The sequence below is a fragment of the Geotrypetes seraphini genome, chromosome 3 (assembly GCF_902459505.1).
Source record: "Geotrypetes seraphini chromosome 3, aGeoSer1.1, whole genome shotgun sequence".
NCBI lineage: Eukaryota > Metazoa > Chordata > Amphibia > Gymnophiona > Dermophiidae > Geotrypetes > Geotrypetes seraphini.
In genome coordinates this window covers 290,596,344-290,618,001 of record NC_047086.1, presented here as the reverse complement: position 1 = coordinate 290,618,001, position 21,658 = coordinate 290,596,344, and the positions used below count along the sequence as shown (strand labels likewise).

The 21,658-nt window shown below is 40.6% G+C and overlaps 1 protein-coding gene across 2 annotated transcripts in view; it reads right to left on the bottom strand.

The window, feature by feature from the left end:
* Positions 1-21,658, bottom strand: part of PLD5 (phospholipase D family member 5) — a 441,162-nt gene that overhangs the window by 259,151 nt on the left and 160,353 nt on the right. The window lies entirely within an intron of this gene.

The window sequence follows — 21,658 nt, the reverse complement described above, 5'->3', positions numbered from 1 at the left end:
GTAAAGCGCTAGGCGCGTATGATTTCCGCCCATTCATGTTTGATTTCTGCCCATACATATTAGAACTTGATGGAAATGCTGAAAGAAGATAAATTGTCCACAGATTATGTCTGGAGACTAAAGAGAAGAAAATTACTGGGGAGTTATAAGCAAAATGCCGGAGAGTGGTAATGTGCCTCAACTGCGTATTAAGTGTTGAGAATAAGCTATAAATGGCGTCTCACTCCTGGATGCCATTTGGCGTGATTGTCTATTAACTTCTAGGCACCATTTATAGAATTGTGTCTAATGGCACCTAAGCATGACACGGGGAGCGATCCCCGCAGGGAGCCGCGGTGTGGCTGCGGTTTGGCTGCGGGCTATGGAGACTCCATAGCCAAATCGCCGCAGACACGGGGACAAAAGTTTTCACCGCCCGCAAAAACGGTGAAAAGATTTGTCCCCGCAGGCAAATGTCCCCCCTTCTATGTACCGCTATTTACCTTGTCTTCACCGTGTGTCTTTGGTTCGGGACCGGGTGTCAGATTTTTTCTAGCCGCCATGTTTGTCTCCGCCATGTGGTCTGTCTCCTCCAACTCTCTACCCGACTTGCACGTTGCCGCATTGACTCCGCCCCCTAATATACAGGCTCTTCATTGGTCAGTTCTTTTTGCTCAAAGAAGGGAACCAAATCGCTACTGCTGCACCTGATATTTAATGGGTTGTAGTGCAGCAGTAGCGATTGGATTTCGGAGCCGAGCCCAGGATTTGAATTTGAAGTTGCTTCCTGGTTGCAAGGCCAGGAATTGACATCAGACAGAGAGCAGGTTGGAGATACTGCTCGCACCAGCAAAGTTAAAGAAGTACAGGAGATGGGAAGGGGCTAGAATGCAGGGGGGGACAGAAAAGGAAGGGGTAGCAGGCACCACTGCCCCAGATACCTCCCACCTTAATGCCTAAACAAGCTTTAACAAGCTCATAATTGGGAAAAAATTGATTGGCCAAAAGGCATCTACTCATTTCTATAAAAGGTAGGTGCCTATTACATGGTGATTAGCGGTGGCTGACGCCTAAATGGGCATGTTGGGGGGGGGGGGGAGATAGAGATAGGTGTCACTAGATGTCTTTTTCCAAGGCACCTGCCCATTTGGGCACCATTTACAGAATCTGGCCTTAAGTATATCATTTGTGACCTCCACTGAGCCAATGTGGGAGCCTCTTGCTGTAACCAGGTTTGTAAGATTTCTTCCAATGCCACACTGCTCGTAATATTTAATAGCCCTAAACCACCCTTATATTTAGGCAAAATAATGTTTTGGAAAGCGTCTAGATCTTTTCCCATTCCACAAATATTTAATAACTCCCTGAGCTAGTTGTTTATCATCACCCACTGAAAGTAACAAGAACCATAGGCGCCAGCTCTGTGGGTGCTGTGGGACCTGAAGTGACCACTACTACTATAGTGGCATACTAAGGTGGGGGGGGGGGGGGAGAACAGTTCACTCCAGTCTAGAGTCTATTTTTTCCATGCTGTTGCCTGCAAGCTTCGGGCCTCCAGCAGTATTAATGAGCTGAATACACCACTACAAGTCACTGATAAGGCATTGTGTTGTTTTTTCACACTTTCTATTCTGTATTATGTATTCTTAATATGATGCTATATGAATCTGTATGTGCTGTTATTCTGAAAAATAAAATTTAATAAAACTTTCCTGAATTTAAAAACAAAATCTGGTATAAAGCCTTTTATTATGGAAAGTAGTATCGCCACTATCAGCCATGCTGGTTCTGATAAAAGCACTTAATCACTTCTCTTGCTTTATTTAAGCACTGTTTTTGGTCAAATCTGTAAAGAAAGAAAATCGAATACCGGTACTGTACTTTGAAAAGGACTTCTATAATTTGTTGAATATATGTTTAAATCAGAGCCCCACGCCTGTTTGAGTCTGAATTGCTAGCCCTTATCGTAGAAATGAGATTGGAGCTTGACAAAGCTGCTTTAGAGCAAAACATATCAATGTCATTGGAGGCAATTTAGTGAAGCTTGATCACCTCTCTAGTCCCCAGTGCAATATATACTGGTGCCAGCGGCATTAAAGCTTTATCAGGAGTATGATGGATGTTAGACTAGCATTAGTAATTCTGAACATGAGCCAAGATAGTCTTTGATGGGAAAGCCCGCAAGAGCAGAAATAAAATCCTCCTCAGTCTATGCAATGATCTATGCACCTTCTTGCATTCCGTGCTAGTAATGACATGCACTACAATTACAATACAGAGACCGTGCATGTGCTTTACTGGATTTCAGTAGTAATTCAAGATGAGTTACATTAAGGCAGGGGCAGTAGAATGTCTTTTTGTTTGGGAGTGTTCAAGCCCCACCCCAGACCCCGCCCAAGGTCCATCTAGACCCCACCCCCATAATAACAGCATAATTGTAATACCATTACTTCCATTCATTCTTCATATACTGTACATGCAAGATAATTTCATGCACAATCAGTGGAGATGTCCAATGACACACTGGTATGCTTGATTAATTCAATATCGCTGCATTATTGATTCTATGACACGTGTTTCAACCAACCGGACCTGCCTCAGGATTCTATAAACAGTGGACACATATCATGTTAAAAACAATAAAGACACATGTTAATAAAAATAAATACATAAACTCAACCTTAAATAAAAATTGAATAAAAATTTAAATGAGAACCCATAAAAAACATAATCGTAGAAACCAGAATAATCTAAAATTAAAACTGACAAATTAAAAACAAAACCTAAAAATATAAGTCATTAAAACATATAATTTAACTAATACAGAAAAGATACTAAGGAGCTCATAATTAAAAAAAAAATAAAACAATCAAAACTGGTTTTAGACGTATCTAAAACGAACTTAGGCCTTTTCACTGCCTCTGTATGCCCATAGTGAAAAGGGGTGTTTTTGGAGGAGTGGATAGGGCGAGTGGTGGGCTGACCTAGATTTAGTCATCTGGCAGCCATAACAAAAAAACTTTGACAGGTTGCCAGACAGAACTTATACGTTTTGACTTAGAACAAGTCAAAACAGGTATAAGTTCTGAATCGGGCTGCTGAGTGGCTGCCGCAATCAGCTCAGTGGCCCAGGCAACCTGTCCCCCTGCACCAGTAACGATCGCAGCAGGAGAGATGCTTAATCTCTCCTGCTGCGATCCCCCCAAACTTTTCCTGGCAGGAGAGATGCCTAATCTCTCCTGCTGCAATCCCCCCAAACTTTTCCTGGCAGGAGAGATACCCAATCTCGCCTGCTGCGATCCCCCCGAACCTCCCCAGCAGGAATGCCCAATCCCTCCTGCCAGACACAACCCCTCCCCAACACCCACGCAATTACCGGCAGGCGGGTGTCCAATCCCTCCTGCCAGACACAACCCCCCCAACACCCGTGCCATCGCCGGCAGGAGGGTGTCCAATCCCTCCTGCCAGACAACCCCCTCCCGAACTCCCTTCATCCTGCTCACACCCCCCTCCCCTGTAATGAGACCTGGGGTACCCCACAGGTCGATGGGGAAAAGTCATATATTATGTCACAGGACTTGAAAAGACCGATTTGTCAAGTACTCCAATATTTTGTAATATTTCTAGAAGCAAACTGTGGTGCATAAGGTCGAACGCTGCTGAGAGGTCAATAGACAGTAATAAAGTGGAAAGGTTCTGAGAGAATGCAGTTTGGATAGCAGTCAGCAGAGCAATGGGGGCTATTTCAGTATTGTAGACAAGGTGAAAACCAGTTTGGTTAGAATGGAGAGCATTTACATTATCCACGTTGTATCAAACATGCCAAAACTAAAAATTCAACTGCCTTAGAAAGGAATGGGAGATTAGCAATGGGTTGATAATTAATAGCAATCTCTTCAGTCAGCTGGCTGTATTTCTTCCTCGGACATAACTTAGCTGTCTTCCAAGATGCTGGAACCTGACCTGTGGCAAAACTGTCAGAAAGCATCAATGCTTCGAATGAATTGCAGAGATGAGTAAATCAAACGATCATGATAGAAGAGCAAAGGTCATGTAGGACTGTTGTCAGCCTAACTGGCTTCATAGCCTGCAGCACAGAGTTGGTGGAAGGAGAATCAAAAGATACGGTCTGCATGGTCAGGGTAGATTCTGAAGCAGTGGCTAGATCTGGTCCTGAAACAGTCAAGGGTACAGATAGAGAGCTAGACAGCAGAGTTATCTGAATCGTCTCATCCTTTGAGGAGAAGTAGGTGACAAGCTCAGTATCTGAAAGAGATTTCCATTTTATATAGATAAACCATATGTTTATAGTTTTGACAAAGTTCTGCAGTTTTGTGTTTTCTCCATTTGCACTCATAGAAGCACAGTTTTCTTATCAAATAGCCATCAACTAATTGTCATTCTTGAAAGACCTAGCTGGGGCCATTTCCAAGGGTACAACTTTATTGAATGCTTTTTGTAATGATATGTCCAAGACTTCTGCCTGAGCATCTAGGGGCAACATCTGGAATTTGACATCCACAAAAATGCAGTAAAGCTGCTAAATTTTCCAGTGTAATAGAAGATCAGAAGAGGGGTTGTGGATAATTTTATTTTCAGTAAATGGTGATACAAATAAGGTAGGAGAAGCTGGAAGTAGGAAGAAAAGGATATTGGGGCTCATTTCTAGTAAAAATCTCATCTAAGGTGTGACCATCCTGGTGAGTAATACAAACGTATGGCAGCTAAAATCTAGATCAGTAGTTCCCAACCCTGTCCTGGAGGACAACCAGGCCAGTCGGGTTTTCAGGATAGCCCTAATGAATATGCATAAGAGAGATCTTCATATAATGGAGGTGCCAGGCATGCAAATCTGCTCCATGCATATTCATTAGAGCTATCCTAAAACCCGACTGGCCTGGTGGTCCTCCAGGAAAGGGTTGGGAACCACTGGTCTAGATCATAGAAAGACATTCCTGAGTAAAAGGTACATGTATGTTCTCAATATAAATGTTAAAATACCCTAGAATCATCGTTCATCATAAGGCGTATGGAGACAGACTTAAAGATCTCAATCTGTATACTTTGGAGAAAAGGTGGGAGAGGGGAAATACGATAGACATTTAAATACCTACGTAATATAAATGCGCATGAGTCGAGTCTCTTTTGTTTGAAAGGAAGCTCTAGAGCAGGGGTGCCCACACTTTTTTGGCTTGTGAGCTGCTTTTAAAATGACCAAGTCAAAATGATGTACCAACAATAAAATTTAAAAAACCACAAAGCACATTGTATGCAGAGAAAATGTTAATTATAATTTATATTCAGGGTTATTTTCAAAAAGGGCAAGGCAGAAGACTTTAAAATATGCAATGTTACCTCAGTAACAAGTATACAAAAATAGACAAATATACCCCCTTACCTTTTACTTAACCGCGATACCGGTTTTTAGCACTCCCGATGCTCATAGGCTCCGTACGCTAAAATCCACTATTGCGGTTTAGTAAAAGGGGGCATAGTGCAAAATAAAGACAGCAGATATAAATTCTCAAAATGGACACATTCTCTCGCCCTGCCCCATTCCTTCTCTTTCCCTGTCCCCTTTCTTTCTTTCTCTTTCCCTGCCCCCCCCACAAGCCACCATCTTTCTTTCTCTCTCCCTGCCCCCCTAAGCCACTGTGTGGAAGTTGTCAAGATGGTGGCACACACCTGGAGAGCTCCGTGTCTCTCCTCTGTCGAGACAAGATTTTCTTGCTTCTGTTTGCCACAATTTAGTTGAACTATGCCGCATAGTGGGGAGTGCTACCTCACTTGATTGCACCTCCTCTCAGGTACAATAGAAAGTGGAGAGAGATTTTACCGGGAACCCAGTAGCACAGACCAGAGGTGAGAGCACTGCATTTGCTCAGTCTGAAGGAGCAGCTGCACCTTTGGGGCTTGATGTTACTCTTTCTACCCTGCCCCTCTTTCTACGCTCTCTCCCTGCCCCCCCCAAGCCACCGCCGCAGATGATTTCTCCCTGCTTCCCCGACGTGCAAATGCCAGGCCCGTGCAGTTACTACAAAAGCCTCCCCACCCACCGATGTAAATTCTGATATTGGAGAGGAAGTTCTGGGCCAGCTAGGCAACGATTGGCTGGACCAGAACTTCCTCTCTGATGTCAGAATTGACGTCGGGGTTGGGAAAGGCTTGTGTAGTGGCTGCACGGACCGGGCCTTTGTGCATTGGTGAAGCAGGGAGAACGCAAAGGCAACGCGAGTGTATCGTGGAGCCTGGGATGAGCTCTGTGATCGACTCGCATTGCCTTTGCGATCTATTGGTCAATCGCGATCGACCTTTTGGCCACCCCTGCTCTAGAATGAGAGGGCATAGGATGAAGTTAAAAGGTGATAGGCTCCGTAGTAATCTAAGCAAATACTTTTTTACAGAAAGGGTGGTAGATGCGTGGAACAGTCTCCCGGTAGTGGTAGTGGAGACAGAGACTGTGTCTGATTTCAAGAAAGCTTGGGTTAGGCATGTGGAATCTCTTAGATATAGGAAGGGATAATGGTTACTGCGGAAGGGCAGACTGGATGGGCCATTTGGCCTTTATCTGCCATCATGTGTCTATGTAAGGAGAGCTGAGTGAATACTGAACAATGACATTTTGAATGACTGAAATAAATCTCATAGTAGGTGGAGGAGGATGTTACTAGACAATTTTTGGGTGCAAAATATATGAATCACTTTTCATTAGTATGCATGTTCAATTTCATTAATTAGTGTTCTAGTGACTGCAATCAATGACATAACTGGGTTTCAAAGAAATGAACTTATTTATGCACTGCCTGATTCCACTTTGAATACTGACCCCTATGAAAACACTATAATGCTGACATAACAGAAAAAAAATCCTGGATCTTGACCCTGACAGAATCATATATTTCTTTTATATATAAATCTTTATTAATGTTTTCATTCAAAAACAATGCATTAAAATATACATATATGTATAATTAACTTCAAAATTGCATTTACATCAATCATAGAAATACTTCAAAAAAATTTCCCCCTCCCTCCCACCCCAATACAAGAACAAAAACAAAATGCATTATTTCAGACATATAGAGCTCCTTTTACCAAGATGCGCTAGCGTTTTTAGCGCATACAGGATTTTAGCACGCGCTAAACCCGCGCTACGCTTCTAGAACTAACACCAGCTCAATGCTGGTGTTAAGGTCTAGCGCGTGTGACAATTTAGTGTGCACTATTCCGCGCGTTAAGGCCTTAACGCACCTTTTTAAAAGGAGCCCATAGTGAAAATCATATTGAACTTATTGATCAATGATGAAATCAAAATATAATACTCCTCCGCTCACTCACCCATCCTCCCTGGATGTGTAAATCAAATAAGAAATCAGGAGAATAATCCAGCTAATCATCGTTAACAAAATTTAAATAACTTATTATTACACAACATTTCTGAATTTATTTTCTCATATTTGTAGCATAAACATGTGGAGTTCCACCAAAAGGAGAAATTAAGTCAATCCCAATTTTTCAAGTTTTTGGTAACCATTTGCAAGGCTATCCCAGTAATGATGGAAAATAATCTACTTTTATATTTGTCCAAAGGAGGTTTAGGTGACAACAATGTACCACAAATAACCACCTCTTAAGACCTCTAAAGATTCCAAAATCAAATTGATTTGTCCCCATATTGATTTCCAAAAGTTGAGTATCAAAGGACAAAAAACAACAAATGATCCAGTGTCCCTATTTCAAGATGACAGTGCCAGCATCTATTAGATTTGGAACTATCTAACTTCTGCAAATGAACTGGGGTCCAAAAAACTCTATGTAACAGAAAAAAACAAGTTTGTCTCATAGATGCTGATGCTGTACATCTCATCCTCCAAGTCCAAATCCGTGGCCATTTAGTAGCAGAAATCTGCTGCTTTATCTCAATGCTCCAAATGTCTTTTAGGCTAGTTTTAGGTTTCTTATTCAAATATTCAGATATTAATTTATACTACTTGGCTGCCTGATGCCCTAGCAAATCTGTCTGGTGGCATAGGCCCGGCAAACTATACTGATTATTTAAATTTTGCCAATCAGGGAACCCCTTCTGAATGGCCTGCTTCAACTGCAACCACTTATATGCTTGAGACTTTGTAATGCCGAATGATTGTTGCAGTTGTGAAAAAGCAAGCATTTTCCCATTTGATAACACAACTAATCTAATCTAATCTAATCTAAGGCTTGGCTTTATATACCGAATCATCATTCTTTTTTTTTTTTTTAATCATTTTTATTAAACATGCTTTTTTGTATTTGCATTTTTGGTCTCAGTGTTATTTCAGGAAAATTAATTTTTAAAATGTTTAGCAAATAAAGTGGTTTTTAAAAATTTGCGAAAGAACTGAAGCGAACCAGAACTCCTTACAAAAAAAACGGAAGTTCATTCCAAAGTTGAGAAAACTTGAAAATCAAAGATTGACTAAAAATCTTGACTCCTTTAATCCCTTTTCTGGAGGGAAGATATAGTTTAAATTGTTGGTTGCCTCTTGCAAAAGAGAATCTATAAAGATTCCAAGATAAAGGAATAAGAGGTGTAAAGATACCATATAGGATTTTAAAAGCAACACAAGCACATTTAAGCTGAACTCTAAAATAAACCAGGAGCCAATGAAGACTCTGAAGCAGCAGAGTCACATGATCAAATTTACATTTCCCAAAGATCAATTTCACAGCAGTATTCTGAATCAGCTGCAATCTATAGAGACAAGTTTTTTGTGATACTGAGGTAGATAACATTGCAGTAATCAAGGTGAGATAATATAATTGACTGAACTAAAATAGAAAAATGACGGTGATGAGATGTCTAACCTTCCTCAGCATACGTAGATTAAAAAAGCATTTCTTGACCACAGAGTTATTTGTTTCTTGAAAGAGAGAGAGGAGTCAAAAAGGGCTCCCAAAATCTTAGCAGAAAACTCATCTAAAGTACGTATGCCTGCAACCAGTGCTTCCAGAGGATCTTAGACTCGCCAATTTGAATCTTGGAGTTCAACCATAAGGATTGACACGTGGATTGTTGTACTGGTATAGATGTTAAATGTTAATGAATTTTAATGTTTTCCATGTGGCAAAAAGAATACTATTGTCTTTGTAAATTCGGGGTAACTTGATACTCAACATATGGCTCAACTGTAATGGGGACATGAGTTGCCTTTCTAAAATCAGTCATTCCAGAAGACTTCTGGAAGGATCCAATACATACCCTGCCGCATAATGAAAGCATAATGAAAATTTATTAGTGTTCTAGTGACTGCAATCAATGACATAAATTCGGATTTAAAGAAATGAACTTATTTATGCACTGCCTGATTCCACTTTGAATACTGACCCCTATGAAAACACTATAATGCTGATATAACAGAAAAAAATCCTGGATCTCAACCTTGACAGAATCATTGAGAATGAAGAACTTGTGATTCCTGGGGGATGTTCCTATTCCCAGAGATAAAAAGCTTGATGAAAGAAAACCAAATATAGCGGTAAGGGAGAAACACACAAGAATAACTACTAATAGAAGTGTCGGTATCAAGTAACCACTTTGAATTTCATGTGGAGAAAGAGAAGATCAAGTACTAATAAATGCAGAGACCTAAAAAATGTGACTGAAAGATTTTATAAAAATTGTTCCAACTGAACTGGATGCCACAGGCCTGACTACAAAGAATTTTACAAGCACATCTTCACATGCTGTCTGCGCATATTACACCATATGAACTCCAGAAGAATGTGATCTTTGAAACAACACGTGTTGAGATGATCATCAACAGTAAACTTGAGACTGAGATCATCCCTGGTTTAGGAGTGAAATTCATTCCCGTTATGATATTTACAAAACTGACATTTGGATTCATTACCTCCCAAGGGGTTTTTCTTCTCCAGAAGGTCCAAAATTTTAAAAGAGAGATGGGAATGAGGACCCTGCAGAAAGAAGATTGTTCCAGCAAGAGCTGAGACAGCAGTTACTGTAAGCAGTAGCAATGGTAAAGTTGAGGATCGGCATAGGATTAATATTTAATTTTAATAACAAAGGAAAAGACATTATATCCTTGACTTGAAGTACAAGAAGAAAATGTGAAAAACAATATAACTGATAGGAAAAGAATTGTTCTCAATTATACGCTTTGCTTACAATGGGATTAAGTTGTCTCTATTTAGAAAAGAACAACAAAGGAATAAAAAAATCTATTAATAAATTTAGATTTCTAAAGACAACCCTTAATTAGTACATATTTATCCTTCCACTCCTCCAGCTTGTAAATTATCCAAATAAATCTCTTGCAAATAACTGTTCCATTTGTTATACTTGGCTTACTATAAATTCTTCCAAATGGGTAGGTTCCCAGAAAATATAATCCTTACCCTTGTACTTAAATACTTTCTTGGATATTTTAAATTAAAATCCATCCCTAATGCCACTGTTCTAGGTCTGACCAGTAAACAAACCTGACAGAATTTTTAAGTAGAAGGTGAAACATCAGTACACTAAGGGTTCCTTTTATTAAGCCGCGCTAGCGGGGTTAACGCGCGTGACTTTTCATCCCGCGCTAACCCCCACGCTGGCCTAAAAACTACCGCCTGCTCAAGAGGAGGCGGTAGCGGCTAGCGCGGCTGGCAGTTTAGCACGCAGTATTACATGCGTTAAACCGCTAGCGTGCCTTTGTAAAAGGAGCCCTAACTAAAACACGCGGGACAAACATGCACGCCAGATTAAAACAGTTTGCGCGTGATTGTTGGCGCGTGTTTGTCCCGCGCGGTTATGATGGGTCACCGAAACATCAGGAAGCACATGTACCCTCTAACTAAAAAACAACATTGCTTGTGTTGTAAAATTTAATTTCAATGCATTTTCTCTATCAAATACTGAAGTGAAAACAGCAGACCATGTAGCCTTTATAGGTGACTCCTCCAAAAAAGTCCACAGACAAGTAATTAGGTCTACGTTCTTCGCATCCCCAGCTTTTAAAAACCTTCTCATAGATGTACTCACATGAAAACATTTTTTTAAATGGATGGACATAATGTTGGTTCTAGACACAAAAGGAGAAGAGCCTACAAATGGTACCCAAAGATCTGGGAAGATCCGCACCAAATGCTAATTTTATAAAAGTAGAATACAATAGAAAGCCCCTTCTCCAACAAAGCTTAACCCTGATTTCTACTGTGTCAATTGCTAATCAAACAATTAGTATTCAAGATATTCTAAAAAGGTTACGTAACACTAAGCCAGTGGTTCCCAACCCTGTCCTGGAGGAACACCAGGCCAATTGGGTTTTCAGGTTAGCCCTAATGAATATGCATGAAGCAAATTTGCATGCCTATCACTTCCATCATATGCAAATCTCTCTCATGCATATTCATTAGGGCTAGCCTGAAAACCCGATTGGCCTGGTGTTCCTCCAGGACAGGGTTGGGAATCACTGCACTAAGCAACCTTTATAGAAGAGCGCTTAGCGCATTAGCGCAGATTCTCATGCCCAACTTTTGGTGCAAGGACTTAAAACCTGCTAAAACCTGGTGTAAATGCTGAGATTCAACCAATAAAACACAAACTGCAGATAATGCACAGGATGCAGGCGTTGTTTATTAAACCAATAAAAATGCAGTGAATATACAACCTTATTACCAACCAAGGGACCCGACACGGTCCGTGTTTCAGATAACACGCCTTCCTCAGGGGTCCATGGTGGTTAAGGTATGAGACGAACCGCAAAAAAGATATCAAACAAGTGCCTATGTGAACCGAATGGGTTTTTTTTCATTGTTATTGCGAAGTACACTAAAATTTGGCCACAGATCCAAGATGGACGCCCAATTAAATTGATTTAAAATTTTTAGGTCTGGATTTGTATTCAAAAAATACTGATATAATGTCTTTATTTTATCTCTTTTCTGTTTAAGAAACTTTGAGCAAAATTTTCAACTGTATAACTACAAGCCTTATCACCACCCCTGAAGAAGCCCGTTGGAGCGAAACGGTTGGGCCTCCGTTGGGCTATTAAGATAAGTGCTTGATATTATAAGGCTATATCTAGTTTCATTGAGATTTTCAATTCTTAGCTGTTGGTTATATAATGCTCAATTGAAAATTAGAGAGACATTGATATTCAATCACAATATTGATTCACAAGTATGAACATATATTGAATTTTTGGAAAGTTAAATCCATTAAAAAAATTTTTAAAAACATACACGCGTTTTGGACCAGTGATGAAAACCAACCCCAATTGGTTAAGATCTTTATGATTTTAGTCCAGGGGTTTTTTGAGGTCCTTTTTTCCTCTGTTCCCCCCCTTCTTTGCAACGTCCTCCAGTTTCCCCCCTGGTCTCCCGGCCTTAGTTTCAGCTAATTACTGCAGCCTGCAGAGAGGATCGCTGTTGCTGTAGCGTTCCTTGCAGGCTGCCATCGGCCTCCGCACCATGTTCCTAATGACGCTGTCCCGCCCTTCCTCTGATGTCAGGGACAGGATCGTGGCAGAGGGAACATGGTGCAGAGGCTGATGGCAGCCTGCAAAGAACACTACAGCACCAACAACCTTCTCTGCAGGCTGCGGTCATTATCTGAAGGTAAGAGCAGTAGGCCGGAGGGAAGCTGGAAGACGCCGCAAAAAGCGGGCAGCACTAGTACAGACAGCACTAGTATAGACCAAGGGCCGCAAAATAGTACCTGGCGGGCTGCATGTTGACCCCAGGCTGTGAGTTTGAGACCACTGACCTAGATGGTAAGAGCCCCTGCATGACCCCCCCCCTTTTTTTTATCAAGCTGCACTAAAGGTTTTTAGCATGAGCTGATGTGGTAAATGCTCCAACATTCATAGAATTCCTATGAGCATCAAATCACATATCTCGCCAGCCCGCACTAAAAACCTCTAGCGCAGCTTTATAAAAGGGGCCCTAACTGTGCACTAATTGGTTAGCATGTGGCAATACTCACGTACTAATCAATTAGCATAGCCATGCCCACTCCCCCCCCCCAAAAAAAAACAAAAAAAAACAACCTGCCCCAGCCTTAAAAAATGCATTTGTTTAACACATGGATAGCATGCACACATGCAAAAACTACCATGGGATGCTTGAGCGTGCCCCACGTAGTGTTTTTGCACATACGGTAAGCATGCATTAGTAAAAGGATCCATAATAAGTCCCCTATGTTTTGTCATTGTAGCAGGCATGTAGGACAGTTAAATGCAAGAATTCCCTTTTTGGTTTTGGCCACAGCAAAAAAATTCAAAACATTACAGCAGGACCTAAAATTGCTATTAGCTACAATAGGAAAAGCAGTTTTAAAAGAAAATTGTCCGTAAAAGCAATTGTTAGTTCTATATAACACAAATAAGTTTGGAAGCCTGAAGGTTGATGTTCCTATGAAAATCGCCACCCATATATCCTTCCACGCCTTTCAAAATTGCCAACCATATATCCTTCCACACCTTCACCAGACATGGGCACTACCTGCCCTGAGTACAGTGAATATTCTCCTAGCTCAGGGAGATTCAAAATCCCAGATACAAGCCTGAGAGTGTGGCACAGTGGTTAAAGCTACAGCCTCAGCACCCTGAGGTTGTGGGTTCAATCCCACGCTGCTCCTTGTGACACTGGGCAAGTCACTTAATCCCCCCAATGCCCCAGGTACATTAGATAGATTGTGAGCCCACCGGGACAGACAGGGAAAAATGCTTGAGTACCTGAATAGTTACCTAAAAAAGTAAATATTTTCTTTCCAGTGGGGCAAAAGGGAAACTGCAGAAATTTAAGAGGAACAAATGATAACACTCATTTTGGTGCCTCAAAAATGTTAGACCTGTTTCTGGGTATATTTCACCTGTTGATTCCAGCTTTCTCCTATCAGCTCTGGTTTTTCAGATACAGAACATGTGCCATATACCACTCTTCACTCTGCTCGCCCATGAAAAAATCTGGATATTGGTCAGACTGAGACTGGAGCAATTTGATCTCACAAGCCTCTATCTGATGCTCACAGCTTTCCAACCTGGCATTTGAAATCTGTATTGCTTGGTTAAGTTTCCCATTTCTTCTTGCAGTGATGCCAGCTTAGCTGAATTATCCTGAAATAACACTTGTACACTATTCAAGCTCTCCATCATTTGTTCCAATATCTCTTTCGAGTCTTTGGGTAAAGGCACTTGTGAAGGAGAAATGAGATCAGCCTTCAAACGTTTGCTTGATCCTTTAGCAGGAAAAGCTTCCTCTAATCTTGTTTGTTTTCCTGAAGCCATTATCAAAAAAAATTATCTTCCTTCAGAGAGGAAAAGCTGTATTTCAACGTTGATAAATGAAACGGAATGGACTGCCAAGGGAGATCAGTAATCACACTGCCATCTTGCTGCACCCAAGTTCCTTGTATAACTCCCCATATGCCAGATTGTATATGAATAATACTTTTTCAGAGCATCTTCATTTGGAGAGAGGGATGTCCATTATCTCCTTTGCTGTTTGATATTGTTCTGGAACCCTTGTTATTAGCTATTCAACAGGCAGAGGAGATTCAGTATATTCCTTATGCAGGTCGGGAATATAAAGTCTCTGCTTACGCAGATTATATTTTGCTTCATTTGAGGAATCCTGAAACTACCATTCCACATTTACTTGGTTTGATTGATAGATTTGCAAAATTTTCAGGATATAAGATAAATTGGAGTAAATCGGAGGTTCTTCCACTAAACGTACACTGTTCCAAAGGATTATTTGATTCGTTCCCTTTCCTTTGGAAGGAAGGAAGTATAAAATATTTAGGCATTTGGATTCAGAAGATGTTGGAAGAGACGATGCAAGTAAATGAAAAATCCTTATTACTGAAGGTCTCAGAAATGTGTGAGCATTGGAACCCATTACATCTGTCTTGGTGGGGGAGAGTTCAGATGGTAAAAATGATGATTTTGCCTGTGGTTTGTTATCAAATGGGCATGTTACCGGTTTATTTTCAGGGGTCCTTCTATAAGAAACTGAATAGTATTCTTACTAAATTTATTTGGCTGGGTAAAAATGCTAGAATTGCTTTAGTATATTTACTAAAGCTGATTGCGAAGGGTGGGGTAAATTTCTCCAACTTTTATATGTACCACCAGGCCTATATAATGCACCAGGGAATGTATTGGAGCATGTATTGAAATGTATTGGAGCATCTCCCAGATTGGCTACACCTAGAATGGAAAATTATGTCCCCTATGCGACTATCTCATGTATTAAGTATCAGATTACCTAGATATGCTAAGGACAATATTATAATATTGGACATGTGGAAAACAATTAAAATTTATTGATAAATTAACAGATATTCCTATAATGAAATCTACTTTTCAGTCCTTATGGTTAAACTCCAAGATTCAAGTAGGCGGTGCTGGGATCTCCTGGAAGAATTGGATGCAGGCAGGTATTCGGACATTGGATGATGTTATGTCTAATGGGAAACTGCTTGATTTTTCACGGCTGCAACAATCATTTGGTAAAGTCTCAACATTATAGGTGGTTGCAGTTGAAGCAGGCTATTCAGAGTGGGTTCCTTGAATGGAAAAACTTAAACATATTATAGCTTGCAGATCCTTTGCTACCAGACAGATTTAGTAGGACATCAGGCCGCCCAGTGGACAAATTAATTTCTGAATTTTTGAATAAGAAGCCAAAAAAATAGTCTTAGAGATTTTTGGAGCATCAAGATAAAACAGTATATTTCTGTATCTCGTTGGCCACGAATTTGGACTTGGAGGCTGAAATGTACGTCAGCATCTATGAGACAAACTTGGTTATTTTTATTACATAGGATTTTTTGGACCCCAGTTCGTTTACAAAAACTAGACAGTTCTAAGTCTAATAGATGCTGACACTGTCATAGTGATATAGGGACTTTGGATCATCTGTTATATTTTTGTCCATGGATACTTAATTTCTGGAAGTCAATTTGGGGACAAATTAATCTTATTCTTGAATCAACAATTCCATTAACTTATGAAGCCATAATTTGTGGTACGATATTACATCTTAATCCTTCTTTAGATAAATATAAAAGCCATCTTTTCTTGATTATGACGGGAATAGCTATCCAAATGATTACACGAAACTGGAAGAATTACTACAGACTTAATTACACATTTTGGTGGGCAAATGTTTGTACCACTTATAAGTATGAGAGAATGCATGCAGAGTATTTGGGGTTTAGTAATACATTTAATAGGGTGTGGTACCCATTGACTGCATTTGTTGAATTGCACTAACCATCATGTATCTCTCCTTGTATTAGATTTCCTTGCACATCCAAAGTGGGTGGGTGGGGGGGAGGGAAAGATATTCTGATTACTAAAATTACTTAATTATAATATTTTAATTCCATAATATGTCTTCATCTATTAGTTTGGGGAGAGGGGGAAATTATTGTTTTATGTATTAATTGTGTATTTAATTATATTTTGAGCATGATACCATTTTTGCTTAAGCGACGCACAGATCATGACATTGAAAATTGTCTAAGTACATTTTTATGGCAGAATAAACAACCCCATTTTGCGTTGCATAAATTAAAACAAGCCAAATCTAGGTGGGAGGAGGTAAATTTTCCTGACTTCTTGCACTATAACCAAGCTTTCATCTTGAGACATGGATCAATATGGCTGAATGTTGATTCTGCTGCTATTTCCCTTACTAGGTTGCAATTGGAAAAAAGTGTATATGGAAATACTCACCTTGCTTTTACACTTTCCATCCCACTACACCCTAAAGATAAAAAACAACCAATTTACTATTCCACTCATGTAGTACTCAAGGCTTACGATAACTTGATGGAAATTAAATGTCACGAATCTCGGCGAATATTGTTGTGGCATAATGATCATATAAAGATTCAGGATAGATCAATTAACTGGATATTATGGCAGAATTGTGGTATCTGGACTCTCCAAGATTTAATAAAGAACTCTCAATGGATGTCCTTTGAGGAATTACAAACTTGTTATAACTTGCCGCTCCTTAAGCAGTATCATTGGATACAATTGAAACACTGCTTGAATGCTCTTTTTCCAAATGTAGGGCAATTAAAGAATATCCTAGAACTACTTTCTTAAATTTCATTAATCAATCCTAATAAAAAAGAAGTTGCCTCCAGATGGTATGACCTTATGAGAAGGTCTTCAACTTCTTCATTAACGAGCATGATGAAAAACAGGAGTTGCCTCCAGATGGTATGACCTTATGAGAAGTTCTTCAACTTCTTCATTAATGGGCATGATGAACGCTTGGCATAAAGATTTGGAACTTTTGCCTGAGGAAAAGACTTGGCAGGAAGTTTAGAAAAATATGTTTAGATCTTCTCGCTCTGCCAGCGTTCTTCAATCTCTGTTCTTCCTTATGTACACAGCACACTGGACTCCAATTAAGGTAGCTAAGATTTCAAATGGACTCTCTATCATGTGTTGGTCTTGTAGCTCACAGGAAGGCACGCTAACTCATATGATCTATGACTGTTCACATCTATCAGTCTATTGCAGCAAAGTCTGGGAAACCATTTCTACAATTTGAATATACAAGAGCCCTTAAATTTGCGCATTATCATACTGGGTCATCATGGCCTATTGCACACGCTGCCTGATCATAATGCGAGACTGTTTAACGTTTTGCTATTTTTGGCCCTTAAAAATATCTTACAACTTGACTGTATCTTGCCTTGTCAACATTTATTGTATTTTATTAAAATCAATAAAAATCTTTGAACTGGAAAAAAAAAAAAGGATTGTAGATCTGTGAAAGTTGCCATGTTTTGTTGTTATAATGACTTTTGTGTATGTAATTAGTATAATCTGCTTAGGTTCTAAGCGGAATAGAAATTTTATAAATAAATTTAAAATTTGAAAAGTCAAATTTTCATATTTTCTTTCTTATAAGGGTCCTTTTACTAGGCGCACTAACCGCGATTTAGCGCACGCTAAATATTAGCGCGCATTAAATGCTAATGCGTCCATTATAATCTATGGATGCGTTAGCATTTAGCGCACGCTAAATCGGCTAGCGCATCTTAGTAAAAGAGGGGGGTAAAGTCATAAAAAGCAACCTACGAATCACAATTAACATGTACAGTAAAACCTTGGTTTGCGATCATAATTCGTTCCAGAAGCATGCTTGTAATCCAAAGAACTCGTATATCAAAGTAAATTTCCCCATAGGAAATAATGGACACTCAGATGATTCGTTCTACAATCCCAAAACTTTAATACAAAAAACTATACGTACTTGTATTGCAAGACCTTGCTCATTTAGAACAGTCACTACACTCCCGCAGCGTTAGAGAGAGAAGAACCATCGGCTTAGTTGTGATGATGTGATGCGTGTATACTGTATGTACTCGTATTGCAAGACTTTGCTTGATTAGAACAGTCATAGTAACATAGTAAATGGCAGCAGATAAAGACCTGAATGGTCCATCCAGTCTGCCCATAAAAGTTACACTCATTAAAAAAATACATGATTAGATTAACTTGTCTCTTCTTTGATATTTCTGGGCCGTAGACTATAAAGTCACTACACTCTTGCAGTGTCAGAGAGAGAAGAACCATCGACTCAGTTGTGATGTGTGTACACTGTATGCACTTGTATTGCAAGACACTGCTTGTATATCAAGTTAAAATTTAATAAAATGATTTGCTTTTCTTGCAAAACACTTGCAAACCAAGTTACTTGCAATCCAAGGTTTTACTGTATTTATACTGAAGCTATACAAAGATGATCACAAATTTAGAAGTGAGTAGTTTATCAAGATTTGCGATTATATTGTAAGTCGCTTTCATGAATCAGCCCCCAAATGCAGTTTTCTATCATGTTCTCATTATATTGTCCTTGGTAGTAGCATTCGAAGTCCAATATATATCCTCGAAAGGGTCCAGAGAAGAGCGACCAAAATGGTTAAGGGGCTGGAGGAGTTGTCGTACAGTGAGAGATTAGAGATACTGGGCCTCTTCTCCCTTGAAAAGAGGAGACTGAGAGGGGACATGATTGAAACCTTCAAGATAATGAAGGGAATAGAGTTAGTAGATAAAGACAGATTGTTCACCCTCTCCAAGGTAGGGAGAATGAGAGGGCATTCTCTAAAGTTCAAAGGGGATAGATTCCAAACAAACGTAAGGAAGTTCTTTTTCACCCAGAGAGTGGTAGAAAACTGGAACACTCTTCCGGAGGCTGTCGTAGGGGAAAACACCCTCCAGGAATTCCAGACAAAGTTAGACAAGTTCCTGCGGAACTGGAACATACGCAGGTAGGGCTGGTCTCGGTTAGGGTGCTGGTCTTTGACCTAGGGGCCACCGCGTGAGCGGACTACTGGGCACAATGGACCACTGGTCTGACCCAGCAGCGGCAATTCTTATGCTCTTATGTTCTCACCTTGCTCCCATATTCTCCTTGAATGTCTCAAAATGAGCATCCTACTACTCATTTGAGAAACATCCTACTACTCATTTTACCAACTCCATATAGTTTTTGGTATTGTGATTGTCCAGGAAGCCCAGAATCACTACAACAATGCTGTTCCAAGCTGCTTTCTCCTTCCTAGTTAGCTTCTTTGGAAATTCCTTGCACTCCAGGATCTTCTTTATCTGTGGTCTGATGAAGACACCAACTTTAACCTTTGCCTCAGCCGGATTAGGCAATATGTCTTGAAGGTACTTGAAGGCTGCAGACTTCTTATCTAGAGCTCTGACAAATTGTTTCATTAAACCCAATTTGATGTGCAGTGATGGCATTGGCACCTTCCAAGGGTGTACCAGTGGTTCTTATTTGACGTTGTTTCTCCCCACAGAGACCTCGGTCCACTATGGCCAGTCCCACCTTAGGTAGCATGTCTTTGTCCCAATGGCAGAGATTGTCACATTCCGTCCCCTGTGGCTCCGCTCATCCCAGAGCTGCCGGTGACTAAACCCTATCCAGGCATACAGCGAGCTAACCACGGGGATAGGATTGTGACTAGTCCCAGGGGAAAAGGTGGATTTCCCTTTAACTTAAAGCAGGCTGAACTGCAGGGAGTAGAGGAAGAGGAGCAGAACAGCTCAGAAGAGCTCCAGAGGAACCTCCCTCCTCCTGTTCACTCTCAGCTGAGACCCATAATGAAAAACCCAAGACAAGCTAAGAAAACAGTGCAGGTAACTCCTCCCCCTCAGAGAGCAGGGTGTGTCCGGTTGAACAATATAGAGGCTGCTCTGAGGAGAGGAAAGTTAGTTGGCCCTGAGTCAGCTCAGGGAAGGGTCTCTCCTGATTATGTTCCTGACTGTGAGGATGTGATAATGCAGGAAGCTGACACTGACCCTATTGCCAACCAGCCAGCTCTGTCTGAACCCATGGATTGGGGAGAAAACCTTGGACTGCCTGAAGACATGCTCCTGGAGTGAGGATAAGTGGCAGGTCTGGAGGTTTGTGCAGGCAGGAGCTTTCTCTGTTTAATAGAGTATTGTTGTGCAGTAGTGCTGTGTGTGGGAAACTGCATAGACTTGTGCTAGGAAAAAAAAACGTTTTTTTTTTGTTAATTCAATTGGCCTGAATTGGGGACTCATTTATGTGAATGTGAGGGAAGTAAATGTTATGATTTTGGGGAGAATTCACTTAAGATCCAGGTTGGGATAGTGGGGCCATTATTGGCATTCTGAAATTTCAGAAAAGTGATAAGTGAATTCCTTTACTCCCCTCCCCCACCAACAGCTTCTCTGTTGGTTACAGCCAAGCTTTAAGACTTGCTGAGCTTGGAGGCCCAGAACTTGAGTGAGAGGGAAAAAGGTTCCTTTACCTTCTTAGGATAAAGACAACCCCTCTAGAGTTCTGTTAGTAATTGCATTTTTGAACTGTTACTTACCTGAATTGCCTGATTGAAGGTAGCAGTGGTAAACCCATTCCAGTGGGTCCACTCCATACTTTATTTTTGATATTTGTTTAAAGCATTCTATTTGGACTTTGATTTTTCTTTGAATGCTTAAGGGAGACGGTGCTCCCAACATCGTTTCACTGAATAAAGGGACTTTGAACAAGTGAAGCTGATTTGTTTATTTTTGATATTTGATTCCTGACAAGTAAAGATATTCCAACAGGACTTCCTTCCTTCATCGGAAGCACGCCGGAGTTGCGCTCGGGTGAGCAGGGACCGGGTTCCGGAGAATACAGGTACCGGCTCTGTCACATATGGTATCAGGAGTGGGATATAGCGCCTCCTGCTGGACACTGGTGGAACTTTTGGAAAAAATTATTAATATATTTGGAAAAAAAAAAAAAGTTTTTTTGGACTTTCAACTAATTTGTTGTTTTAGTTTGTTATGTTAGTTTGTTGTATTGGTTCCTGTCCTGGAGGGCCTGCTTCCTGAGTCTTCCGCCGGAAGCGCCGAAGAAGCTCGTGACCAGAGGGATCCTGTTTAGCTCACGGTGAACCGGTGTCGGAAGAGGACCAAGGGGAGCTGGAAGCTAAGATAAGAGGACAGAAACGCAGCTATACGACTGGGGGCCAAGGAGGCCTACAAACAAAAGGCAAAGACTCACCTTACGCTCTGGTAAGAGGCTTGACCAGGGGGGTGAGGGAGGTTGACTACCCTTATATAGTGGTACCGCACTTGGGTTGGTCTCTCTCTTTGTTTCTTGTAGGTTACCCGGCACGATGGACCAGCAACAGCTGATA